This window comes from Pseudophryne corroboree, chromosome 6 (assembly GCF_028390025.1).
Source record: "Pseudophryne corroboree isolate aPseCor3 chromosome 6, aPseCor3.hap2, whole genome shotgun sequence".
NCBI classification, from domain to species: domain Eukaryota; kingdom Metazoa; phylum Chordata; class Amphibia; order Anura; family Myobatrachidae; genus Pseudophryne; species Pseudophryne corroboree.
This window is the reverse complement of record NC_086449.1, coordinates 614,481,911-614,505,831: the sequence shown is the minus strand read 5'-3', so window position 1 is coordinate 614,505,831 and position 23,921 is coordinate 614,481,911. Positions and strand designations below refer to the sequence as shown.

Sequence of the window (23,921 nt, the reverse complement as noted above, 5' to 3'; positions counted from 1 at the left end):
GGGCACAATACTTACTAGTATCAGAGTTCCGTCTACTCTGCATCTATGAGTGTGTGTGTGTGTGTATATATATATATATATATATATATATATACACACACACACATACAGTACACACACACACACATATATATTTATTTATTTTTCCAAACATTATATACAGCACGGACATCGGCACTCAGTGGTCCATAGTTCATTCAGCAACAATAAATGCAGCCAGTTTAGCAATGTTTTCGACTTTATTCACCCGTCGTCAGGCAGTATACTGTACATTATGTGGTGTTTATTGTTGCTGATTGAACTATGGACCACTGAGTACTGTGGTAGCTGAAATTTATTAAAGAAGTGAGATATATATATATATATATATATATATATATATATATATATAATACAATTCTCTGAAATGTTCTTCTTGTTTATCTGGCACAATATAATGATGTACAATTTACAGATGGAGCCACGCTCATTGAGCGTGGCTGCATCACAGGCGGGGGCGTGCAGCGTGCCTAGGCACTCCGCCGAGCATGCAGAGACGCTCCCATTCACCTACGGCACTCCTCCGAACATACAGAGATGCTCCCGTTCACTTTGAATAGGGTGCGTGAATGGGGTGCGGTGGTTCCATCTGTAACTGGTGTGTCTATATAAATAGTATATGTGTGGGGCGTGGCCTGGAGTAGCTGGGTGAAGGACGTGTTTTTCAGCTCTCCCGCATCTATCCTGTTAAACTATCCTGTTTTGGGACTTTATTTGCATTTGAAGCATTTACAACAGAAGTTCTTCTATCCTAGTACATGCTGACAGACTCTGTTGTGAATTATTCCGCTGTGTGCCTGCATCGTGCTCGGCGGGATCTCTTCCACATGCTGATCAGGGTGTTGGCGGCTCTGACACAGTTTGGCATCCGGTCCGTAGTTCTTCTGTCTCCTGCTACTCCGGTGATTGCATTACTGTTGGTGCGCTGTGAAGGCCCTTCTGCTTGAATTTATTTCTTCCATACCCGCTGGCGTGCCTGGCCGGTGGAGGCACTCAGCAGCCGTTTTGTCTTCTTCTACCTCCGGACTTTTAATCTACCTCCTGCTGCTGCTGCTGCTGTTGGCGGGGAGCTCCGGTGGTGTGCTAGCCGCTGCTGACTTGCCGCTTATCTGCAGCGTGCTTGTACTAATATGATGGCCGGCTCCTTGCAACACATTGTGTCCTCTATTGCTGACTCAACGCAGAGACTACTGGATATGTTCGGTGGGCGTTTGAATACCCGTTCACTTTCTGTGGCTCTTCCCGCATCGCTCTCCAATATAACAACCATTTTAGCCCCTGCTGCTGAGGATCCTCTTATGCTGACTGTTACTTTATCTCCTGTGCACCCTGAAGGTAAAAGGCTTTCTGCAGAGCGTCACCTCATTATGGTACCGGCTGCGGATCAAGTTATGGATTCCCTGCCTCCCTCTGCTGGGATCGTTTCCATTGCTTCGGGTCACTTGCCTTTTGGATATGCTGAACTTACTGCATTGTCCCTGGGATCTTGCTCAAAAACCCCTGATGTTGTCCTAGACCTGTGGGTTATGGTGCTTTTTCCTTGGGATCGCTTTCCTATAACGCTTTGTTGGAGCCGGGCTGCTGATCCATCGGACTACTTCCCTTTTGGAGCTACATCATGGCCGGACTGACAAGTTTCAATATTCAAGTTTGCTGCTTAGCTAAGATGTTCTTATTTGTCAGTCCTGTGTTTTGTTTTGTTTTTCCCTTTCTTTCGTTTTTTTTTTTATTTGTTTTGTACTGTGCCAGTGTGTTTTCAGTTAAACTTTTCTGTATATCCTGTACTCAACTTCTTGTAGGGTATCCCATCTTTAATCTTCTTTAGCGGGAGAGCTGGAACCATTTTACTCCAGTTTATGGCCATTTAATTCTTTGTCCCCAAGTTTTGGGGGGAGGGGGGGGGGGGGGGGACGACTTAGTTTAGTTAGGGTAGCTTAGTTGTAGGAGTTTAGGGATCCAAGTATGCCTGGGTTGGGGTTAGGTTATACAGGGTGGGGGGTTTTGGGGGTTGTTTATTTTGGAGGGGTTTTTCTGCTTTTTTTATTTTTATATATATATATATATATATATATTATTTTAAATTGAGGCAATTGGGGAAGGTATTGTTGGCTTTGCTTTTTATTCTGCTGTGATATATTTGAGGTCTGTGTGATATATACTTTTTGTGCTCAGTCTGTTTGCCATCTCACATATCCTTGTTATTCTCCGGAAGGGGCTCATATGGCGCCTGTGAGCCCATATCATCAACGTCTATCTTATGTGACTTGGCATACATTCTGGCATATTTGAGACATGCCATTAATATATATGTCCATGATTCTTTTGCCTGCCTTTCCATTATGTTACGGTCAAATTGTCAATTGTCGTATAACTGCTATAATTGTATTGTTTCTTGTTTGTTGGGGGGTTTGTATGTTTGATAAACAAAAAACTTTCAATAAAAACTATTGAATTTAAAAATAGTATATGTGTGCGTCCCTTTTTGTTATGAACCACAGTTAGTGGTTCATTCCTATTTTATGTTTATTAGTTGTTTCGCAGGCCAGGATTTCCCGTTGCTCTGTTTAAGAGTACTCTTGGTTGCTGCCGCTGGTGAGTCTGTGTAATTGCAGCTTGTTCCCATGTGTTCAGCCTCACCTGGCTGCTAATTGCATCTTGTCAGTTTGGAGTCATGCAACAGGGCAGCTGCATGAGATTATTAATTAGGCGCCTCTGTTATATGCTGGCTCAGTGCTATTCACAGACGCTGGTGATATTTCTTGGTTTCCAGTCTGCTTGAGTTCAGAGCTTGTTCCTGCCAATTCCTGAGCTCCTGTGTAGCAGTGTCTGTCGAACTGCTTCCTGTGTCGATTCCTGTGTCAGTCCCTGTGTCGGTTCCTGTGTCTGATCCCGTGTCCTGCCGTGAAGTGTTCCTGTACAGAAGTCCAGTGGCTTTGCCTATGCCTGGTCGAGTTTCTGGCTTCTTGGTGTCCATCGGTCTGTCGTTTGGGATTCTGCCTGTCCTCCAGTTCTGAGAGTCTGTGTCGGCAGCATTGGGAGTTCCTGTCCGTTTGCCAGTATTCGTACCGGTTCCGTGAGTAGCGGCTCTGCCGCGTCCGTCGGCCTAGGCCGCTGTATTCCGTTATTTCTGTCACTGGTGTTTTGCAGAGGGTTCTGCTTATGCTGTCACCGCCGGTACACAAAAGTATTGTGTCGGCGTGTGGTCAGCATTTCCTTTGTTGTTCTTTTCCTTTGGCGGCAAGCCGCACATACTTTGGTTTTAGGTTTGTTAGTAGCCCCTGGCCTTGTTGTTTAGCTAGAGGGCCCCTTGTTATCACCCTGTCTCGGTTCACTCTTTGTCTCTCATTAAGACCTGAGGGGGCATCGAAGTTGGGCAGACGTAATCCGCCCTTCAAACGCGGCTGCCATGGGCTCAAGCAACCATAGTCTCGCAAGAGTGTACTGACAGCACGGGCGAGACAACGGAGATAGGGCGCATGGGGCTATTCCCTTTCCATTCCCCTTTCCCAGCATTACGTTCTGGTATTCAGGTCCTACCGTATAAGATCACCCCTGACCTGAGTATCAGAATCATAACACTTGTCTAATGGCCACAATGGATGTCAACTCCTTATATACAGTGATACCACATGATGACGGGTTAAGCTCTTTAAGAACTGCATTGATTAAAGGTCCTAAATTAAACATGCCCATTGAATTTATTATCGAATTGGCCGAATTGGACTTGAAGACCAACCATTTTATGTATAAAGATTCATATTATTTACAATTAGCGGGTACAGCGATGGGGTCAAACCTGGCCCCCTCATACGCTAACCTATACATGACACAGTATGAGTCTGTCAACATCTTTCCTAAATATGGCCATTCAATTTTCTTCTATCGTCATTTTATCGACGACATTTTCTTGCTTTGGACTAACACAGAGGAGCTGTTTTTATCTATGGTCAGTGAACTAAACTCTCTAGCTAGTCCCATTAAATTTACATCGACTTGCTCGGACACCAGCATTAGTTTCCTTGATGTGACTATCAATAAAACTAACAATCTGTTGGCAACGACATTATATCGGAAACCAACAGATCATAACCTCACCCTGCATGCCTCTAGTCATCATCCACCGGCCCTAAAAGACAACTTACCTGTGTCCCAATACCTTCGGGTTCTTAGGATTAACTCAGCCAGTGAGAAGGTAGAGACACAACTCACTGATGTTACTACACGTTTTAGGGAACGAGGTTACCATACTAGAGTATTATCTAGATGTCTTGAAAAAGCAAAAGCGATCTTCTCAGGGACATGTGATAGTGAGCGTAATAAATCTGAAGATAGGATGGTGTTTACCACCCACTTTGATAACCACTCTGGACACGTCAATAAAGTTCTGAAGAAACATTGGGCTATTGTCAGTTCTGATCCCACGTTACCATTCACCCGTATGAAACTACCAATGTTGGCGTATAGGCGAGGTCCGAACCTGAAACAAATGTTGATGAGACCCACCATGTATCCTGAAGCTAGGCCTTCCCGTACACAATTGTATACACAGAAACCCGGATGTTTCTCGTGCAGCAACTGCACGACGTGCAGGTCATTGATGGTTGGACCGACTTTCAATCATCCCCACACTGGGACCACCATCAAGATCAGATTTCATCTACATTGCAGAATGGATCATGTCATCTACATACTGAAATGTCCATGTGGGTTCCTTTATGTTGGGTTGACTATGCAGAATTTTAGAGACCGGATGGCCAACCACCGGTCTTCTATACATACCGCTTTAAACAGTGGAACCTCTGATAAACCTGTCGCACGACACTTTCTAGAGGCTAAGCACCAAGTAGCAAGTCTAAAGTGTATGTTGATTGATTGGGTTCCCCCTCTGTCGACCGGAGGCGATCAAGTGGGGCAGCTTAAACGGAGGGAATGTTATTGGATCAATGAATTGGACACAGTAGCCCCCAGGGGGGGCTCAATGAATATAATCCATTAAGTGTTTGTCTATAAGTCTCTGACCAGTTTATCAATGGTATATCTTCAACACATGTCCAATGCACCCCTCGATTGGTGTCAGTATATAATGTATAGATACCGATATGCTTGCTGTATAGGTTTGTTCACTATATAGCCAGCTTGTCTTTTTAATTGTAACTGTTTTATGTATGTTTTTTTGTTTATGTTTTTGTAATGTTTTTGTATTGTTATTGCTGCTGCCTCCTCCTGGGTCCCCTATAACAATTTTTGACCCTTTTTCATATGTTGTTCAACAGTTGATTCTTTGAGGAACCATATACATATATATATATTTCTTAAGGGATGATCTCATCTTTTGATATAAAACATCACTTTGTCTCTAAATATATTAGATCGTTTTTCCATCCCCTATTTATGTTAGCAGCGTGCGTTCCACCGGCTTCGGCCGCTGGAACGCACGGGACTTCCTGTTTCTGGCCCCCGGCGTGTGTGGATCGGTTCGGTCCCTCCGGCCCGTGGGGTTGATGCGGATGTGTCTGTTTGGTGGCGGGGGGACTGTGCTCGTGGTGCGGGGACTTTGTCCCCGTGCGGGTGTCGTGCGCTGTGTGTTCGCTGGGGTGTTTGCAGCGTGCGTTCCACCAGGCTTGGCGGTTGGAACGCATGACACTTCCTGTTTCCGGTCCCCCGGCGCATGCAGCTCTATTTTGTGTATTCCCTCTGTTGTACTGTGAATATTAATGCATACACAGGCATACTGATTGCTTATTTGGCCTTTTGTGCTGGTGGTAAACGGTTAATCAAGTGGAATAAAGGTTTGGATAATTATTCAGGTGACTTTTTGAGTTGACCCCTCACACCCTTGATACTTCCGGGTCAAGGGGTATTTAAATTCCCTGCTTAGATCCAGTTGGTGCATGCAGCCCTGGTTTGTGCAGTGTTCCACATGATTCTGTGAGTAACTATGTTGGGTTTGTCCCACTGATTAAGTTTGATGTTTGTATAATCCTATAATCTTTTGATTTGGGTTTATTTATTGTTTGTAGCTATGGATTTGATGTGGGAGAACGCTTAACCCAGGGGCTGCCCTATGTGTATCCTCTTGGACCTATAGGTATTTATTGATCGTTGATTATGGCTTTTTTGATATATATTTCTATGCCTTAGATGCACATTGTTTAAACAGTGTATATGTGTAATCACAGTGGCTGAATGTCCTTCTTGAGATCCTGCAGCTGTTGACCCTGAGTGGGAGAATGCCTTATCCAGGTGTAGTCTTGAGCACACCTTTCCAGACCCATAGGTATTTATGTGGTAACAAGGTTTGATATATACATTTGATTCTGATACACGTTTATAATAGAGATATCCTTTAATTACAGCAGTGGTTTGGTTGCAGAGCTGTGATTATATGGACATTCTCCACACTTGGTATACAGCAGTTCAGACATGCAGCCCCATTGGAATGTGCTGATAGAGGTGAGGAGGGGTAGGCCTTGCATGCATTTTATGACCAGTGGTGAACACAGGGTGTCATTTTATTCCTCCTTGTAGTCTCACTACTCTGCCACCTGTTTTTGGTATATGAGTTCCTTTTTTCTAAATCTGGTATTATGTAGTAGTTTATGTTGATACAAGCATTGTCGCTAATATTGTTATATATTGGGACCTGGGAGGCTCAGTCATGTTTATGTTCTATTTTTTCTAGATATACTTTTAATCATTCGGCTTCATTATATTATGATTGGATTTGATGATTCATGTATGGCCCTTCTTGAAAAAGATCCTGGTTTTTGGATCGAAACGTCGAAACCTTTGAGGCTACAATAACAATTTTCTATTTAAGAAATGTGTGGACTTTATATACAGTGAGAGTGCACCCTCCACCACGTGGAATTCTCGTATATATATATATATATATATATATACACACACACATATTCACCCGGCACTCACAATGGGATTCCAACACTGTGTATGCTGCGGTGCCTTCCGTGAGCAGGTTTCCCCCGACCCAATATGGCAGTGGTTATCCGGCAGCACTCAAGCAGACTTCAATAGCAAGTTTTTGTAGAAAAACCTTTATTTTCATGAAAATTATTATTATTTTTTTATGAAAATAAAAGTTTTTCTACAACAAACTCGTTATTGAAGTCTGCCTGAGTGCCGCCAGATAACCACTGCTATATATATATATATTCTCTATATCTTATTTAGATTGACATCAGGATCCTGACGAAACCTGAGTGCTGCACCGACAAAATGCATTGGGCGTGGCCGGCAGGATGCTATGACGTCACACGTCACTCGCAGTGCCATACCCAAGTCAAGCAGCTCTTTTGAATTGCCAGAACTCTGTTAAAAGCTGGGAGTAATTTCTGTTGCTGTCCGCAGGTATCGGATGTGTGTCTTAAGGCCCCTTTCACACTAGCTGGTTTCCACCAGCCGGCAAAATCCCGGACGACTTTTTGCCGTGCCGGGATTGTAATGAATACTCAGCCCCGGTTGCCGTGTTCAGCCGGATCTATCTACTGCATGCAGTCACAGGGCTTTGAACAAAGGGCACTACAGAAAAGCACACCAAACAGTAGAAATAGATATATTATTTTCTTTTCTTTTTTGTTTTAACTTGCACAGTTTAAACTGTGGGGAGTCACAGGGCTTATAGATGCACATGAACAAAGTGCACTAGAGCAAAGCACACCTACAGTACCAGTACAATTTATACCAGAGTGAAGCATGCAGTGTGCCCGCTATACACAGTCACTTTATACAGCACAGCCACTTGTGAGATGAGAGTCTCATTACAGCCACTACAGCAGAGTATAGTGCAGCATACAGCAGCGTGCCTCCTATAAACAGTCACAGCACAGCCGCTTGTGGGACCGGAGTTATAGTACAGCCACTACAGCTGAATATAGCGCAGCTTTCAGCAGCGTGCCCCCTGTAAACAATCACAGCACAGCCGCTTGTGAGACCGGTGTTATAATACAGTCACTGCCTCTGAGTATAGCGCAGCATACAGCAGCGTGCCCCCTATAAATAGTCACAGCACAGCCGCTTGTGAGACCGGAGTTATAATACAGCCACTACAGCAGAGTATAGAGCAGCTTTCAGCAGCGTGCCCCCTATAAACAATCACAGCACAGCATCTTGCTTATAAGACCGGAGTTATAATACAGTCACTACAGCAGAGTATAGTGCAGCTTTCAGCAGCGTGCCCCCTATAAACAATCACAGCACAGCATCTTGCTTATAAGACCGGAGTTATAATACAGTCACTACAGCAGAGTATAGCGCAGCTTTCAGCAGCATGCCCCCTATAAACAGTCATAGCACAGCTGCTTGTGAGTCAAGAGTTATAATACAGCCACTACAGCAGAGTGTAGTGCAGCATACAGCAGCATGCCCCCTACAAACAGTCACAGCACAGCCGCTTGTGAGACCGGAGTTATAATACAGCCACTACAGCAGAGTATAGAGCAGCTTTCAGCAGCGTGCCCCCTATAAACAATCACAGCACAGCATCTTGCTTATAAGACCGGAGTTATAATACAGTCACTACAGCAGAGTATAGTGCAGCTTTCAGCAGCGTGCCCCCTATAAACAATCACAGCACCGCATCTTGCTTATAAGACCGGAGTTATAATACAGTCACTACAGCAGAGTATAGCGCAGCTTTCAGCAGCATGCCCCCTATAAACAGTCATAGCACAGCTGCTTGTGAGTCTGGAGTTATAATACAGCCACTACAGCAGAGTGTAGTGCAGCATACAGCAGCATGCCCCCTACAAACAGTCACAGCACAGCAGGTTGTGAGACCAGAGTTATAATACAGCCACTACAGCAGAGTATAGCGCAATTTTCAGCAGCATGTGTTAGTGTGAAATGGCACAGAGTCCTGGCCGCAACACCTTATATAGATTTCAAGTCCTGCAAGACTCGCCAGGAGGATGACATTCTGAGGACTATTATGTAAGGATTTACACAAATTGTCGGTTACATCAGGGACGAAACTAGGATTTTCATCACCCGACGCAAGGCAGTAATTTGGTGTCACACACACACACACACACACACACACACACACACACACACACACACACACACACAACAACAACAACAAAAAACAAACAAACTCTATCAGACTAAAATAATCAGATTATCAAAAAATTTGAAAAAAGGGGATAATACTGGACAATATTCCCCTATGTGTCTCAAATACCCTATGTGTCACATGCACCGCCAGCGTGTTCGAATACATGCTCCTATGTGTGTCCCCATCCATTGTACTATATCATAACACTTCATCACTGCACTACAGTCCCCTATCCACTGCACTACATCACTATACTACATCCCCTACACGCTGAACTACATCACTACACTACATGCCCCTATGGACTGCACTACATACCCTATATGCTACACTATATCACTACTCTACATACAGGGCCGGATTAATAATGGGGCTGATGGAGCTGCAGCTCCAGGCCCAACCTCTAAAACAGGCCCACAGCCTCTGCAGATGTCCTTGCTGTAATAGACAGGGGGGGAAAAAAAGCCTGCTACTGCAGCCACAGCCTGCAGAGTCCTAGGCTCCGCTGGTTCTGTCATCGACAACCCCAACCCCCACCCCAGACAAACCTTTTGTATTGGAGCCTCCTGCGGTCCTCATTTTAAGCCCCGCCCCTATTCACGGTTGGCCACACCCCTTTAGACGCCCGTGGATCACCTCACAAGGGGGCGGAGCCTAATGCCACGATGCACCCGGCGATCATTCCCATCAGTGGCTTGTACGCTTGGTTGGTCTGCTGATTCTGCACCTGCAGCACAACAGTTGGTGAGTGCTTTGCCTCCTCCCTTCAGGTTCCAGCTGCTGTCAGGCATTACACTGGGGAATCCCTGCACTGACCTTATAATGGTATGGAATGGTGCCCTTTATTGAGACACAGTGGTCAGGCCATATGTACATAAATCATGTACAATGTGTAATATATCACAGCTGTGTGGTATAGAGTATGATATCATCAATGAGAAACATACAATCATAAATGTTAGTTTTTGCTGGTGACCGCTGATGGGTCATGTGAAAGGTCAGTGTTTATGGTAGCTACAGGTATCAGTGTCTATGCATGACTATATGCACAGCTTAGCCCAAATAGGTATGGGTATTGCGTGGTGCCCTCCTGGGAACATCTTCTTAGGTGCTACGTTCTGTAGGGCCAGCGTTCTGTACCCCCAGGTGCATCAACTTACCCTCTCCGGCATGTGTTGGTGCTTCTCCTGGTGCGTAGTGGTGACTATGTTGGTATGGGAGGCAGTCCACCCTTCTTCGCTATCCTGGGCCATGTTCCTTCGTGGATAGGCGTTTGAGAGATCGCACACCCAGTCGCTAACCTGGGGGACTACCGGGCACTATAAGATTTCCAGGCACCTGGTCTCACAAGATCTCCAAGAACCCCCGTAGATCTCTATAGCTATGTCCCTGCCACTCAGACTCACCAAGGAAAGCACAGTAGTCCAATAGGAAGTTGTTTTTAGGAAATGGTGTCCAATCAGGTGGCAGTAGGCGTTGCTCTGGTGAATGGTTGATAGTCCCAGACGTTGGGTGCCATGTTCGAGCAAGCCTTGTATATTAATTTTTAGATGCAATGTTGGCTGAATCATCCATACATGTTTGGCTTATATCACTAATAGTAGATGGCAGTATTGGATAAATGCTTCTTATGAATCTTGTAATATTACAGGGAGGCAATGTACCAAGCTCTATTCGGGGGATGTGCAGAATAAGTAAGGGTATAACTGCTAGATGCTGGTGTGTGTGATATTAACCATGTTTGTCCCAATCATGGTCTTTCTGGGTCTTGTGAATTCGTATTTTCTCCTAGATGTATTCATATCATAGGATCTGGTCATATACATATCTTCAGTGTGTTTGGGCTGCATTGAAATGGCTTTATCCTGCCATATAGGACTATGGGGCAGATGTATTATGATGGAGAAGGCATAAGGAAGTGATAAACCAGTGATATGTGCAAGGTGATAAAGGCACCAGCCAATCAGCTCCAATATGTAAATTAACAGTTAGGATCTGATTGGCTGGTGCGTTTATCACCTTGCACATATCACTGGTTTATCACTTCCTTATGCCTTCTCCAGGTTAATACATCTGCCCCTATGTGGTTTATTTACTAAGCCTTGGATGGAGATAAAGTGGATGGAGATAAAGTACCAGCCAATCAGCGCCTAACTGCCATGTCACAGGCTGTGTTTGAAAAATGACAGTTAGGAGCTGATTGGCTGGTGCTTTATCTCCGTCCACTTTATCTCCATCCAAGGAATAGTGACTAGACCCCTATGTTCTGGCTTATGTGCGTTCTGTGTGCCAGATATTTTATCTGATGTGGTATGGTGTGCTTTATCGTCTGGCATTACACTACATTTATTTTTTTCAAATCCAACAAAATGATTCATGAAGCATGATGCATCTAATATTATTTCCCGAGTTATGATCTAGCAGGCAATAAGGATTCTAAACTTTTCCATAGCATGAGCAGATTTTATGTGTGTTTGTGTGTGTGTGTGTGTGTGTGTGTGTGTGTGTGTGTATGTATATATATATATATATATATCATACGACACAGTGTTACCTAGTGGCATAGTCATCATCCTTTAAATGTCAAAATTTCTACATTCCCCAGGGAATGTAGAAATTGTGACCTCCATATGTTGCACTGTGACCCCGATGCAGTAAAAGTGACGCAGCAAAATGGCAGCTCACTTTACAGCACCATAGGTCACAGCGCAGAAGAAGAACCCAGTGCCCGGCAGCCTCATGGAGCAGCGGACACCGGCTCCTGCAACTGGTAAGTATAAAATCCAGGGGTGGGTGCTTTTTCGGCGCGGGGGTAGTAGCGACGAGGGGGGGGGGGGGAGGGGAAACTGGCGGTAGCGATGTGCCTTGGTGCATGCGCAGCAGGACATCAGGGTATTTTTTACAAGAAATACCCCGATGATGCTGCGGAGAGGCATCGCAGGGACAGAGCCTCTGTCCCTGCATGCGATAATTGATACATCCATGCGATGTACTCAATTATCAGTGCGAGTTTGGTCTAGTTTATCACCTGTCATCCACATCATTAGATGCAGATGGTGATAAATAGACCTCTAGGTCCCTGAAACGTTGGCATTAGAAAAGACTGTGGGGGCTATCCAATTAGCCCTGATGCAATTTCGCCCGTTGAAAATGGCCGTATATTGCGATTAATAACTGATGGTCATTATCATGGTATCCAATTAGAGGCCATTTTTAATGGCTGAAATTATAGCCGCAGTCGAATGATTACCCATGGGATCGGGGATAAGTTCCCGATCCCATGTGTTTATCGCTGCTCCGGCGGTTGCTTATCTGGGATTTTGTCCAATAAGTGCCGGAATCAGGGGATAAAGACGCCGGCATCGGAGCTAATAAGATATTCCCAGGTGATCCTATTAGCAGCGGTAAAGTACAGCTGCTAATAGGATATCCGCCTGTATCTGCAGTTACTTCTGTCTGATTAAGAGAATCTGAGTAACGCCACCATTTCCATATGCTATTTGATTCATTGGACTGGCACCGGAGCTTGTTGGTCAAATATTGAGGAGTGCTGGCCTGCATTTGTCTATATACTGTATATATATCCTCAATAACATTTTTTTTTTATTAATAACCCATAGTTTGTGGGTTTTTTTTAAATTAATTTGTTAATAATATAATAGGTGGTGCATGCATCATATAATCAAAGAGGGGAGGGAGATTGAGGTGGGTGAATGAAGGTGGGTAGCTATGCCCTCCATGGTGCTAGCCACACCCCATGGCACAGACCACACCCCCATATCAGTTATCCCCCCCCCCCCCCACCACCATGCTGGTCACACCCCCTGCAGTGGCACACAATAGGCCATTTATAAATTTCAGCTCCAGGCCCATCATGACCTTAATCTGGCACTGACTACATACCCTTATATGCTACACCACATCAGTGCACTACATGCCCCTATATATTGCAATACATTACTACACTACATACCCTATATGATACACTACATCACTGCACTACACCCCCTATAAGCTACACCAAATCCCCCCCATCTGGGAGTCAAAGCGGAGGTTGATACTGCTAACTGGGAGCACAGTGCGCTTCTATAGCTTGTACAGTGCACCGCACGCTAGTCGCAGCACTGCATGGCAAAGAAGAGAGTTTAAGACAGTATCTGACAGAGAAGAGATCTCAGGTACTGGAGCTCACCCGTACAGCGTCAGAGCCAGCTGCGGGCAGACAGGTGGGTCAAATACATTGTCTGGGAGCTGTCTGCTGTCTCACTGGAGAAAAAACAAACAAAAAAAAAACCCTGCTTCCCTGTAACTCCTTGGAGCCCCCTCAAATCCTGCACCCGGGGTGCATGCCCCCTTAGCCCCCCTAGTTACGGCCCTGGTTACATACTGCACTATTTGGCACATTGTCCTATTTTTGTTGTTTCTAGATTTTAATCTCGGACTGTTGAGGATGATGGCCACCCTGTTTTGAAGAAGGGAGTGTGTTCACATTTGTTTTATCTCATTTCAATTTTTGGAACTTTTCTATTTTCTATGTATGTTTTTGTTTGTTTCAATAATTGATATGTTGGAGATAACTGGGAATTTAAGTGTTGAGAGTTTTCTATTTTTCAAATACATGCATACTTATATGCACACGCACACACACATATAAAATATATATACACATCACTGAACAACCCCCATATCAGTAGTCACACTCCAGACGTGCTGGTCTCACCGCCTGCACTGACACACAATAGGCCCTACAGAAATTTCAGCTCCAGGCCCATGAGGACCTTAATCTGGCACTGCCAGCGCCACATATGTAAAAAGTATGTCTTAACAAATTATTGCAAAGTTTTGTAACAAATATTCCCTACATTTAAATGAAATACAATTTGGAGTAATTACATAAGTAATTTGTTTTTATTTAATTAGTTTGGTCAGAAAGCTCAGGCACCGCAGATAGTTGAGTGCTGTGGATTAAAGCGTATTGTTTATAAAAAGAAAATGTGTGGTCACTAATTCCCCAGGTGCTCAGTAATTGATATCCTTGGGAGACGTTCTGTCTTTTTAAGCCCATGAGCTAGCAGACCCATGGAAAAAGTATAGTTTGTGTATAAAGTACATAAACGTGGATTGCAAAAGTATTTGGCCCCCAAATAAGTCAACAGATTTATCTCTATTACAAAGGACACGTACACTTACTGTTCCAGACAATACTTTTATTGAGAATCATTAGGCTCTTAAAGTCAATATTCAAACTCATTATTTATTATCTATCTGCAGATTTATTTTTATTTCTAATAAATAAGAACTGAAAATACTGATTTTTAAGGCAGGGGATATTAACTGCTCTGGCAGACCCCGGAAAAAAGAGACTTCATGTTGCCAAGTGACGTTTTCAGAAACTGTAACACGTGATTTCATTTAAACATACATTCATTAATCAGACGTTAGCTGACATAAGCAAAAGAAGTTACCAGCTGGAAATCACCTCATACATAAGTCATGTAGATGGTACTAGACTGTATTAATATCTGGAAATGACTTAATGAAATCATAAACACAGCATGAGAATTAATAGATGCAGTCGTATGGAGAGAATATAGTAATGCAATTATAAGTTGTGCTGTACGGGGTATATCTCCATGGAGGTCGCATATCCTGGTGTGAGGAAACATGATGCACTAATTGGAGCAAGTGCTGCCATTAACTAAATATTTTGAAATGGTAAATATAAAATAATGGAGACTAAAGGAGTGGTGAATAAGTCCATTGTGTGTGGAACCAAGCATATCCCACACTCAGAGCCGGATTAACGGCGGGGCGGAAGGGGCGGTCGCCCCCCGGGGCCCCCACACACTGTCCTCACAACTGCAAAAAAAGCATTTACCGGTCTCCTCTCCAGCCAATAAGCTCATAACTGTCAATTTACATATTGGTGCTGATTGGCTGGTGCATTATCACCTTGCACTTACCACCACTTTATTACTTCTTTATGCCTTCTCCAGGCTTAATACATCTGCGCCACTGTAATCTGTAACTATATGGGGTATATTTAAAATAACAGTTATAAGCTGATTAGTTGGTACTTTAGCTCTCTCCACTTTTCAAGATTTGATATGCGAAAGTCCTAGCTGATAACTGTGACCTTAAGGCATGACCTTAGATGGACTAGGAAACCAAACAAAGGGAGATATCATTCAATCCAAAAAAGTTAATCAGTAGAGTGCAATTTCTCTCTACAGTACTTTCTGTACCACTGGCAGGGCCGGTTCCGGGGCTTCTTGCGCCCCGGGCGGCATTAGGGGCATGGCTTCATAGAGGGGGCGTGGTCAGTTACGCCCCCTGTACTGTAGTAGGATGTGCGGTGCGAGATGACGTCATCGCGCACCGCACAGCAAAGGTCCTCTCCACGAAGGAAAACTAGACGCTAAGCGTCTAGTTCCCTTCGTGTAGAGGACCTTTGCTGTGCGGTGCGCGATGACGTCAACGCGCACCGCACATCATTACAGTTAAGGTCCTCTCCAGGAATGGAAACTAGACGCGTAGCGTCTAGTTTCTCTTCACAGCGGGCAGCCCACGAAGGGAAACTAGACGCGTAGCGTCTGGTTTCCCTTCACAGCGGGACAGCGGGCAGCGGCAGCGGGGGGCACCACAGCAGCAGCGGATCTTGCCATGGTGCGGCGCCCTCCGGATGGCGCCGGCGCCCTCTGGAAGGCGGCGCCCCGGGCAAAAGTCCTGCTTGCCCGTGGCAAGATCCGCTACTGACCACTGGGGGTTTTATTATAAAATTGAAGCAAATGCACTTAATGAATATAATGAACAACTAATTAATAAACCACTTACAAAGTGCAGTTTTACCAAATATGTCCAAAATACTGTAGCACAAGGACAGTTACGTTTATATAGTAATATGCATTTTCATCTAGCAATCAATTTACAACATAATTTGTTGGTGTCACAACTGAGGGCCAGAGCTGACGGGAGGCAGCCTCAGTTGTAGGGGCTGAGATGTAACGGAACCTGGGAGGTTGTATCAGACCCCTAGACATGTAAGTAACATGTAGAATAACTGCCCGAAGGCGTGACCACGACAACCAGGATAAAAGTCAATGATGTTTATTATGACAAACTCCGTAACACAGCAGCAGTAAAAGGAAACATAAAAGTCAACAGAGGATAAATACAATTCCTGGGTACTACAGGGTGGCAAGGGCCACAGGCACTGGTAGTGTGAGACAGTTCTTGTAATCTTCTAGTTGGAAAGTCCTTACCAGGCCTGACTGTAGCAATGGAGAGAACCCAGGATCGTACCAGCTGATGTTCCAGGAAAGGCTGGGCTGCTGAAGGTAAAATGGCTGCTGTGGATACTGGCTGGAACCAGACTGTTGTTGGTACGGAGTGGATACTGTCTGGAACCAGTTAAATAATAAACGAACTTGAGAGCGATGAAATAATAATGAAGTTTGGAGTTTGAGAGCGGTGAAATAATAATACCGGTGGAGAGTGGTAAACTGCAGAAAAGGACACCGGCCCTTTAAGAGAAGCTATACACTGCTGGAAGCTGGGCTGGAAGCAGGTGATTGTTTGAGAGCGGTGAAATAATAATACCGGTGGAGAGTGGTAAACTGCAGAAAGGACACCGGCCCTTTAAGAGAAGCTGTACACTGCTGGAAGCTGGGCTGGAAGCAGGTGATTGTTGTAGCTGGAAACAGGTGAGTCCAGAATGGATCGGAGAGTCAGGCTACACCGCAGATGGAATGCTGGTGCGGGTCTCTATAGCAGAAGTCTGGAGACAGGAGCTGGAACCTGGAAGACAACCACAGGAGAGAGACAAACTGGAACTAGGTTAGACGACCAAAGCACTGACGCCTTCCTTGCTCAGGCACAGCATACTTATACCTGCAGCAAGGAAGGGGTTGGCTAGGCAATTATGCAAATCAACAATACAGACAGCAGATTGGTGGAAATAATCAGATGACAAAATCCAAGATGGCTGCGCCCATGCAGACACTTGGAGGGAAGTTTGGTTTGTAATCCATGTGAGAATTGAAACAGTAATGGCGACGCCGGCCACAGGAGACAGGAGACGCCAGACTGACAAGCGCACATTTAACCACGCGGGCACAGCGGAGGCCGCGGCTGATGAAATCACCACTCTGACATTCTGCATGTGGAAACTCAGGAACAGCGGGATCCGGTCCTGGAACGCTGAGCCAGCCTTAGGAGGCATCTGAAGGGTAAGTAATGGCGTCCAGATACCCGGATCGTGACAGCACCCCCCCCTTTAGGAGTGGCCCCAGGACACTTCTTAGGCTTTAAAGGAAACTTTGCGTGGAAATTTCGGACCAAGGCAGGAGCATGGACGTCTGAGGCATTGGTCCAAGAGCGTTCTTCAGGACCATAGCCCTTCCAGTCAATGAGGTATTGTAACTGACCGTAACGGAAACGTGAGTCCAAAATCTTGGCCACCTCGTACTCGACTCCCCGTTGAGTCTGAACTTTGGGAGCTGGAGGAAGTGCGGAATGAAACCGATTCAGGATCAGCGGTTTCAACAAAGAAACATGAAATGTCCTGGGTATTTTCAAGAAGGATGGTAACTGTAACCTGTAGGCAACAGGATTGATGACTTGTTCAATCTTGAAGGGTCCGATGTAGCGAGGTGCAAATTTCATGCTGGGAACTCTCAACCTCAAATTCTTCGTGGACAGCCACACACGATCACCCACCTTGAGAGCAGGAACCGCTCTACGCTTCCTATCGGCAAACTTCTTATACCTGAATGAGGCTTTAAGCAGGGCTGCGCGGACGTTCCTCCAGTTATTTGAAAACTGACGCAAGGTGACATCCACTGCTGGAACAGAAGTTGCGGGAAGCGGTTGGAATTCTGGGACTTTAGGGTGGAATCCATAATTAATGAAGAATGGTGTAGAAGAAGATGAGGAATGGTATTGATTGTTGTGGCTGAACTCGGCCCAAGGAAGGAGTTGAACCCAGTCATCTTGAGAGGAAGACACATATATACGGAGGAAGGCCTCCAAGTCCTGATTCACCCTCTCGGTTTGACCATTGGTCTGAGGATGGTAAGCCGTGGAAAACTTTAACTTGACTTGGAGGGCTTGACACAAACTTCGCCAAAATTTGGCTACAAATTGTACTCCACGATCCGAGATGATCTCTTCAGGAAGACCGTGAAGTCGGAAGATCTCTTGTATAAACACTTGAGCCAACTTGGAAGCTGACGGAAGACCGGTGAGAGGGATGAAATGTGCCATCTTGGTGAACCGGTCAACTACCACCCAGATGGTATTAAACTTGTTGCAGATAGGTAGATCAGAAACAAAGTCCATCGACAAATGGGTCCAAGGTCGACGGGGAACAGATAATGGAACCAGTTGCCCCGCAGGCGACTGGCGGGAGACTTTGTGTTGGGCACACTTTGGGCAGGAGGCAATAAATTCCATAACGTCCTTCTTCAGAGTTGGCCACCAGTAGGACCTAGAAATAAATTCAAGGGTTTTCTGAATGCCTGTATGTCCAGCAAAACGGGAAGCATGGGCCCAATGCATGAGCTTCTTCCTTAGAACTGGCTTAACAAAACTTTTCCCTGGTGGAGGCGTAGAGTCCATCCCTACCGTGGAGAATGCCAACGGATTAATAATAGGATGCTTGTCTGCAGACTCGGACTCATTTTCTTGCTCCCATGAGCGGGAAAGGGCATCGGCCTTACGATTCTGAGAACCCGGACAGAACTGGAGTTTAAAGTCAAACCTAGAGTAGAAAAGTGCCCATCTGGCCTGACGAGGATTCAGACATTGTGCGCCTTTGAGATATAAAAGATTTTTGTGGTCGGTAAGTATGGTGATTGAGTGGGAAGCTCCCTCCAACAGGTATCTCCACTCCTCCAGAGCGAGCTTGATGGCTAGCAACTCCTGATCGCCAATGGCATAGTTGCGCTCAGCTGGGGAGAACTTCCGGGAGAAGAAACTGCAAGGATGTAGATGTCCATCTTTGGCCCTCTGGGATAACACTGCTCCTACTCCAACGGAGGAGGCATCTACCTCTAAGATAAAAGGAGAGTCGGTGTCGGGCTGTTTCAGAACTGGTGCAGAGATGAACCGTTGCTTCAGAAGGTGAAAGGCCTGTGTAGCTTCCTCGGACCACTTGGACGGATTAGCACCTTTCTTGGTTAATGCAGTGATAGGCGCCACGATGGTGGAAAAGTCTCGTATAAATTTTCTATAATAATTGGCGAACCCTAAGAACCTCTGGACCCCTTTGAGGCTTAAGGGTATAGGCCAATTCTGGATTGCTTGGAGTTTCTCAGGATCCATCTCTAGTCCGGCACCGGACACAATGTAACCTAGAAACGGAATGGTTTTAACTTCAAACACACACTTCTCCAATTTACAATAGAGGTGATTGACACGGAGACGGGAAAGAACCTCTTTTACCCAGAAACGATGATCTTCGAGATTATTAGCAAAGATGAGGATGTCGTCTAGATAAACCACGACATGGCGGTACAAGATGTCCCTGAAAATCTCATTCACGAAGTGCTGGAAGACTGCTGGAGCGTTGCTCAATCCGAAGGGCATGACGAGGTACTCATAATGTCCGTCACGGGTGTTAAAGGCGGTCTTCCACTCGTCACCCTCACGGATTCTGATGAGATTGTAGGCACCCCTCAAGTCCAGCTTTGTGAAAATAGTTGCACCACTAACTCTATCAAAGAGCTCGGTAATCAGGGGTAAAGGGTATCGGTTCTTGACGGTAATGTCGTTCAGACCTCTGTAGTCGATGCACGGACGCAGACCACCGTCTTTCTTCTTAACGAAGAAGAAGCCTGCGCCGGCTGGAGAAGAAGATGGTCGGATGAAACCCTTCGCCAGGTTCTCTTTGATGTACTCTTCCATGGAGTGTGTCTCAGGCAGAGACAACGGATAAGTTCGGCCTCGCGGTGGAACCTTCCCTGGAATGAGGTCGATTGGGCAGTCCCATTCTCTATGAGGAGGAAGGATATCAGCAGAGGCTTTACTGAACACGTCCGTGAAGTCTTGATATGGAGGAGGCGGAACATCAGATGACCTGGGGAAGGAAGAACAAACAGGAAGAACTTTGGCTAAACAAGTCTCAGCACAGGAGGGACCCCATGCCAGTATTTGCGTAGTCGTCCAGTCAATTGATGGGTTGTGGAGACGGAGCCATGGAAGGCCTAAAACCACTGGATATGTGGCTCTTGGAATCACTAAAAAAGAAATATACTCAGAATGAAGAACTCCCACTCTCAGACGAACTGGAAGAGTCCTTAAGGAAATGACTGCGTCAAAAATCTTGCTGCCATCCACGGCAGTCAAAGAGATGGACGAGGACAGTCTCTCGGTGGGTAGGGACCACCGTTTAACATAAGCTTCGGTTATGAAATTCCCAGCTGCTCCGGAATCAAGGAGGGCAATGACGTTCCTGTAACGTTGAGCAATTTGGAGCGACACTGGGAGGTTACAGTCATGAGGAGATGGAGAGGAGATCATTACTCCTAGCCGGCCCTCTCCTTGGCGAGCTAGGATCTGGAGTTTCCCGGACGTTTGGGACAGGCATTGATAGTGTGCGACGGAGCTGCACAGTAGAGACAGAGAGACTCAGAGAGACGTCTTCGGCGCTCAGCGGGAGATAGACGGGAACGACTAATTTGCATAGGCTCATCCTTGGATGGAGATGGTTGACGAGGAGGAGGAGCAGAAGATTTAGGAGTAGATGATCTTCCTCGCTCGGTTGCTCTCTCTCTGAAACGTAGATCAACCTTCGTGCAAAGAGAAATTAGCTCATCCAACTTAGAGGGCAAGTCTCTGGTAGCTAACTCATCCTTGATGCGTTCTGATAAGCCATGCCAGAATGCAGCATACAGGGCCTCGTCGTTCCATGCCAGTTCGGATGCCAGGATTTTAAACTGTATAAGATACTGTCCCACAGTACGTGTTCCCTGGCGTAAACGGAGAATCTCAGATGAAGCAGATGTTATCCGGCCTGGCTCGTCGAAGATGCGCCTGAATGTAGCTACAAAGTCAGTATAGGAGGATAGCAGGGGATCAGACTTCTCCCATAAAGGTGATGCCCAGTCAAGGGCTGAGCCACTGAGAAGGGAGATGATATAGGCAATTTTGGTACGGTCACTGAAGAAATTGCCAGGTAGAAGCTCAAAGTGGATTTCACATTGATTGAGAAATCCCCTGCAGAACCTTGGAGATCCATCAAATTTTGCTGGCGTTGGAAGATGAAGATGTGGACTGGAAATGGGTAAGGTGGGTGGGGTTACAGCTGGTGTTACTGTAGTGGACGCACCGGACGTGCCAGGTCCACGGAGGGTCGTTTGAATCCCATCCAGCCGTGTAGAGAGATCCTGGAGACAGCGGATGATGTGGCCCTGTGCAGCCTCCTGATGTTCAAGTCGGGCTGCCAGTTCTTGCATCGGCCTGGCCGCTTGATCCTGGTCTCCGGCTGGATTCATTAGGTCAGTGCTTACTGTCACAACTGAGGGCCTGAGCTGACGGGAGGCAGCCTCAGTTGTAGGGGCTGAGATGTAACGGAACCTGGGAGGTTGTATCAGACCCCTAGACATGTAAGTAACATGTAGAATAACTGCCCGAAGGTGTGACCACGACAACCAGGATAAAAGTCAATGATGTTTATTATGACAAACTCCGTAACACAGCAGCAGTAAAAGGAAACATAAAAGTCAACAGAGGATAAATACAATTCCTGGGTACTACAGGGTGGCAAGGGCTACAGGCACTGGTAGTGTGAGACAGTTCTTATAATCTTCTAGTTGGAAAGTCCTTACCAGGCCTGACTGTAGCAATGGAGAGAACCCAGGATCGTACCAGCTGATGTTCCAGGAAAGGCTGGGCTGCTGAAGGTAAAACGGCTGCTGTGGATACTGGCTGGAACCAGACTGTTGTTGGTACGGAGTGGATACTGGCTGGAACCAGTTAAATAATAAACGAACTTGAGAGCGATGAAATAATAATGAAGTTTGGAGTTTGAGAGCGGTGAAATAATAATACCGGTGGAGAGTGGTAAACTGCAGAAAAGGACACCGGCCCTTTAAGAGAAGCTATACACTGCTGGAAGCTGGGCTGGAAGCAGGTGATTGTTTGAGAGCGGTGAAATAATAATACCGGTGGAGAGTGGTAAACTGCAGAAAGGACACCGGCCCTTTAAGAGAAGCTATACACTGCTGGAAGCTGGGCTGGAAGCAGGTGATTGTTTGAGAGCGGTGAAATAATAATACCGGTGGAGAGTGGTAAACTGCAGAAAGGACACCGGCCCTTTAAGAGAAGCTGTACACTGCTGGAAGCTGGGCTGGAAGCAGGTGATTGTTGTAGCTGGAAACAGGTGAGTCCAGAATGGATCGGAGAGTCAGGCTACACCGCAGATGGAATGCTGGTGCGGGTCTCTATAGCAGAAGTCTGGAGACAGGAGCTGGAACCTGGAAGACAACCACAGGAGAGAGACAAACTGGAACTAGGTTAGACGACCAAAGCACTGACGCCTTCCTTGCTCAGGCACAGCATACTTATACCTGCAGCAAGGAAGGGGTTGGCTAGGCAATTATGCAAATCAACAATACAGACAGCAGATTGGTGGAAATAATCAGATGACAAAATCCAAGATGGCTGCGCCCATGCAGACACTTGGAGGGAAGTTTGGTTTGTAATCCATGTGAGAATTGAAACAGTAATGGCGACGCCGGCCACAGGAGACAGGAGACGCCAGACTGACAAGCGCACATTTAACCACGCGGGCACAGCGGAGGCCGCGGCTGATGAAATCACCACTCTGACATTCTGCATGTGGAAACTCAGGAACAGCGGGATCCGGTCCTGGAACGCTGAGCCAGCCTTAGGAGGCATCTGAAGGGTAAGTAATGGCGTCCAGATACCCGGATCGTGACAGTTGGTATTAACACCTAATTACATGTGCCGATTCATAACTTTGCATTAATTAATTAATGTGCACTGTTTGTTGTATGTGTATGCTTGTAGAGGATGTATTAGATCTGGATCCCATGTGGTCAACACTAGAACCAATGTGCAAAGAGGGAGATTATGGTGCCCATACACTTGTGAGATAATCGGTGCTAACCTTTGATTTTGACCGCATCTGTGAGAGAAATCGACGGATTGCATGCACATTTTAGGTACCTTTCGACGCGATGCGCGGGCACACCGGTCGAATCGCACGTCTCAAGATAGTATGTGCTGCACATAATATTTATCGAATCGCAGTGCGATCGCATGTGTTTTTAAAAACACATGCTATATATCGCACTGCGATGTGCGATTGGCACCCGCCGGGAGCGGATGGAGGCCACTCCCACTCAGCGGTGACGTGCCCATCACATGATTACCATGCGATCTATCACATGTTAATCACTTTGGCAGTTCAGGTGCGATTTCATCGATGTCGCGTCGCGGGGCATCACACAAGTGTATGGGCATCATAACAGTTTGTATCCAACATTTTGCTGAATGTGATATTTAACTAGTATGCTACTAAAGCTACCAATAAACAGCGCTATAAGTATGCACAGGGCCTGATATTATAACTACTAATAGTACAAATACCACCACTGCTGCACTTAGGGCCTAATTCAGATCTGATCGCTGGTGTGAGTTTTCGCACAGCGGGCGATCAGATCTGAACTGCACATGCACCGCACTGAGCCAGCGCGTCGCACGGCTGCAACGGGCATCGGTGCCCTGCGACGGGATGGTGCGAAGGATCTATTCGCACGGGCGTTCGCAAGGAGATTGACAGGAA

General features: G+C 45.9%; 2 long non-coding RNA genes across 5 annotated transcripts in view; one reads left to right on the top strand and one right to left on the bottom strand.

The window, feature by feature from the left end:
- LOC134933113 (uncharacterized) overlaps positions 1-23,921 on the bottom strand; it is a 185,375-nt gene that overhangs the window by 73,663 nt on the left and 87,791 nt on the right. The window lies entirely within an intron of this gene.
- LOC134935514 (uncharacterized) lies at positions 6,055-6,829 on the top strand. 2 transcript variants are annotated; one of them, XR_010180207.1, is made up of 3 exons: positions 6,055-6,127; positions 6,396-6,492; positions 6,722-6,829. It is a non-coding gene; the product is annotated as an uncharacterized LOC134935514 (long non-coding RNA). The 2 variants fall into 2 exon arrangements; XR_010180208.1 differs by lacking the exon at positions 6,055-6,127 and adding an exon at positions 6,244-6,316.